The sequence below is a fragment of the Branchiostoma belcheri genome, unplaced genomic scaffold (assembly GCF_001625305.1).
Source record: "Branchiostoma belcheri isolate BF01 breed outbred unplaced genomic scaffold, Haploidv18h27 scaffold5, whole genome shotgun sequence".
Taxonomy (NCBI): Eukaryota; Metazoa; Chordata; class Leptocardii; order Amphioxiformes; family Branchiostomatidae; genus Branchiostoma; species Branchiostoma belcheri.
The window spans coordinates 1,641,313-1,646,179 of record NW_017804131.1 but is presented as its reverse complement, the minus strand read 5'-3'; the positions used below and the strand labels follow the sequence as shown (position 1 = coordinate 1,646,179).

General features: G+C 40.6%; 1 pseudogene; it reads right to left on the bottom strand.

Moving 5' to 3' along the window:
- Positions 1–799: 799 nt before the first annotated feature.
- LOC109479633 lies at positions 800–4,313 on the bottom strand (annotated as a pseudogene).
- Positions 4,314–4,867: the final 554 nt, after the last annotated feature.

Here is a 4,867-nt window from a genome sequence, read left to right as displayed (position 1 = left end):
TCTTAATAACAAAAAGGGGAGTAAATGGTCTTAATCAAGTCCATATGATCCACCACACCTTGAAGTCATTCATACCTGTCGCGACATGCCTGCACTAGACAGGTGATGACACCTCATGACAGAGAACATGTCGTGACACGTCTGTATGACAACAATAGACAAGACACCTTTCTCTGAATATAAAGACCTGACCTGTGACTTCTAAATGCCTGTAAGCTCAGACATGTCAGATTTGTAGTTTTGAAGTTTTTTGAAGAGCATTGTTAGAAAGAGAAGTCCATACTTCTATGTTTAAGTAGGATCATCATTATCAACACTTTAAAAAGTTCTGTGTCAAAACTACTTACAAGCTACATCAAACACAAGCTATTTCATTCTTAAAATGCCATGTTGGTCTTAACAATGCTGACTGAAAATTCATCACTATCAATGGGCCATGTGGAATCTGTCCTTTGTCCATTGTGCACATGTTACATAGATCAATGCCACTTGATGGTAGTATGGTATTCAAATCTGTCACAAAGATTGTTTTTAAAAGGTTGTGACGTTCTTACGCATGTATTGGCATGTCGACAATTAGGAAATGTGATAAAAGCGTGCTGACATGTTGTCCGAGGCCGCTGCAGGTGAGATTAACATACAGCTGGTAGTGTTGACATTGTGTCACAGGTGTGTTCATGATCGGGACGTGTCTATTTAAAGTAGGCAAGGCTGGGGAGCGTGGGAAAGTCCTGGCCCGCGATGCTATCACGTAATTATACGGCCTGTTCGCCCGAGGCCAGACAATTAGGCAGCCTGCTTAACCAGTGTCAACAGCTGGTATTGTCCACCATTTAGACACTCCTGCCATGCAGTGGGCTGGAGCATCGTTGTGGGGGGGATTATAAGGTTCAAGGCTGAAGGGAGAGAAGAAAAAGAGCAAAAGAGTTTGAAGAAGTCTGTCTAGACGTGGCCCTGTCCTTGGTGCTGAACTGCACCGTCCTTGTACAAGAGCTTTATTGTGTGTGTGTTTGTGAGAATGTGGGCGTGTTTGTGTCTGCATTAGTGTGCGTGCATGCGTGTGAGCGCGTGTGTATGTGCGTGTGCATACGTGTGTGTGCATACGTATGTGCGTGTGTGCGTGTGTATGCATGTGTGACTTTGCCTATGTTTTTCTGTGTGTTTAGAGTGCAGCCCCCTCTCTATGTCTTCACTTTGTGGACCTAAATGATAACAATATCTGTCAAAAAGCAGTTACTCAAGCAACTGGATATGATTTTGGAAACGTCAGACGTTTCAGCTAGTATCCACTAGCTTTCGTCAGTGAACAATATCTGATTCATGGATGAACTTTTAAAACACTCATTTCTAACACCGAATCAAAGCTTAATATTGCCTGTAAAGTACAGCAACTCCTATCACTTTTTGTATTAAATTGGTGAATTTGAACCAAGAGGTAAAAGAAATGTAGGGTACAAATTGAGATTGAAACCCACAACCGTGTGGTCTAGTAGTGGCATTAGTAGAAACTAGACCCTTGCACGCTATGCTAAATGTAGCATCAGAAAGTCACAAGGAAAAATGTAATCCTCCATTGTTCCCTAGGGATTTGGCATAAGGTCAAAAGACAAAGGGATAAAGGATATCCAGACCACCAAACCTGTGCGAACAATTTTTGGAGAACTTATTTTGCCACAGGGATGCAGTGACACTGATATCAAATCTTCTCAGCGACGCCGATTCAGACTTTGTTCTTTGAAGGAAGACACCTGCTGAGCCTTTAATTTTCCGCCAACATATTTAAGATTCCATTCTTTCAAATTATGTTCTTAGCTGAACTCTTTTTCTGACTTATACAGATTACAAACCCTGTTACAGGGCCATATATAAATCACATTGATCTTATAATCCCTTCTCCTGCCTAATATGAGTTAGATGATCACTCAATGCTATTTAGTCAAACAAACTGTGGCCTGTTCCTTTGAAAGGGATGAACCATACCAAGAGCAGGGAGTATGAAAATGTTCATATGCAAATTGCCTATTGTATAATTGCTACAGAAATAGGTTTCTCAGGTTTGAATGTAAAAAAATATATATATTGCTGACTATACCTTTACACGTGGCCACTGATAATGTTTGAAATACATATTTATGGATTCTCCCACACATTCAGTGTTCAAATAAACCTCACATTGATTAAACATATCACAATGGCATTGTGTCCACAACTATTTATACATACCATGACTGACCCCTGCTGAAGTTTTGTGCCTCAAACACAAAGCCCAATGGAACCCGAGATTCTCACACTCGCGCACAAAAATTTTTTTAAACACAAAATCGAAAGACTGGGAGTCTTTTGATTTTGTGCTGGATAAAATTTTTGGACAAATGTTAAGATAAAAATTGGGGCAAAGTGGATCATGTGTGAAGAAGCTAGCTTGGAAGATATTTTCACATCACTTTGTTTAAATCTATCATTTACTGGTGACTCAATATACATTTGGTATACTGGAGCAACTATGACTGAACAGGTTACACATCATACAAAACAAACATAATGTCTTCCAAGTTACTACAGTCCTATTAGCACAGAATTAGAGGAGGCCAAATATGGCACACCTTGACAATTACATCTTTAGAAAAGACTGAAAAAAGAGAATACAAAAACTACTGTGGGCAGGACGTCAAGATTTGGGAATGCCACTTTTAAATGCTATTAACTCAGGCTATGTCCTCATATATCCAAGGACATCTGTGCCATGTCCTTGATATAACTGTATTCCTACGCTTACCTGAAGCAGTCCTATAAATCAAGAGATAACAATCTCAATACACTGTCATGATGCATCCTGTCTCAGTACACAATAACTACCACAGGAAATTTGCTCAAACTGCTTCTTAAAAGGGCATAAAGACCTTCATTCAGACCTTTATGACACTTTGGTATTCTCTTTAACTACCTGTGTTATCTTTATGTGGCATCACACTAAAGAGTGAGGGGTCAGCTATCCCCAAGTGACCAACTTGGTATTATAAAGGTGAGTCAAAGATCACAATCTGAAATGGCACAGAGCTGTTCTGTGTTTACCAGTAACTTGTAAGTTAACTACCCCAAAGGAATGTCGAAAAGATGTTGGTGATAAAGATAATGAGATAAGATTGTAGTTAAAAGGTTTTATTAGAACTATTATCATGTATTTAGGCCTGAAAGCTGATAATATTATCTTATGGTTGATTTAAGCTTTCTGAAATGTGCAAAGACTGAAAGAAATAATTGGAGGTCTCTATATAATTTTTCATCTAAGATGAGTCTGTCGAAGGCAAAAAAGGCTGTACTGGATCTCAGCACAAACATGTAGATGTAAACTTGTCTTTAAAAACATATATTTGTTTTGGAAACACGGCAGAGCAAATAAGAAGTCATGACAATAGAAGTGCACGTGGCAAGGTCGAGGCACGCGTACGGACGCGGGCAGCATGGGTGGCGCTGTCCATATCCGTCCTTACGCATGAAAATCGTGATTGTGGTGAAGACAGCCACTGATGGAATACCTGAGGACATAGCTGCAAAGGAAGACTACCTCTGTCTGTAAGAGGTCAACAAGAGGTGATGTAGAAATAGGAGAGGCTTTGTGAGAACAGGGCTGCAAAGGAAGGATGGATGAGAAATATGACTACAGTCCACTCCAATGGAGACAGCGGTGACAGAGGTGCTTATTATCTTTGACATACGGTCAGTGGCTGCAGCGGGGGTCACGCGTCCAGCGGGGAAGGCGGTGTGGGATGACAATCGGTCACTACATGACTCTCAGCTGCGTCCAACGCTTCCGCTCTTGACGCGATCCTCAAGAATGAAGTACAGAATGGAGGGAGCGGGGTGGTGTAAAAGTGGTGGGGTGAGATCTCTGCAGGGACGGAGGGAGGCGACATGAAAGCGGCGAGGGACGCCGCGCAGAATGACGGAAACCGGCCATGTGCAGATTGTGCATTTAAAGGACGTTTGTGTGGCCGCACCAGCCTGTGGGACAAACAATAAAGGGTCAGGTGCACATAATGTGGAGGCGTTGGTCTGCACACTACAATGGTGGGGAAGAATACATGCGTCAGGAACAGTCAGTTCATACAGCAGCCAACACACAAAAGGAGAACAGACGATAAAAAGCACGCTTTGCCACAGGCAAAATAGAGAGACTTTAGGATAAAGGTCAAATATTTGCACAGTAAGAGTTTATTTAACCTCAAATTCAATTTAGGAGGCAACCTTGTGTTGGATCATGATTCTTCACTTTCAGCCACGTGCATGTTCAGCTTGGACAAAGCGACTGACATGACCTTATTTGAAAAGTTAAGCAAAGAGAGTAGCTTTATTTGAAAACACAAAGCTAAGATAGAGTATAACAAAATCAGTTAGCACATCTGTGGCACTTTCTTTCAAGCAAATGTCACAGTAGCAAATATTTTTTCAAGTGCTGGATTAGAAGACAAAGCTAACTGCATTAATGACATCCTGTGCAAAAAAAAGTGTTGACTGCAGAGTCAGACTTTTAATAGCAGTTAGGCTCATATACACAATGGAATTTTTTTTTTTTACACAGAGTAAATTAGTATGGAGTCTTTCTTTAACTCAGTCCATTATTGTAGAATACCATGCCTTGTACTTCAAATTGCAATGTTGTGAAATATGATGTTATATTTCTGTATGCATTTCACATTGAATTTCTTGATTCTGTAACTTCCCAAATGTCCAGCTTTAACCTTCTGACCTTTCCATAAGTAAAAGCTATTACAAAAAGCTGATGGTAAGAATGGAAATAATTTATTGCCCCAACCTTCAGTCAAAGTCTACTTTTATGGACTTCCAAATCATCTTCCCCCCAATGCGT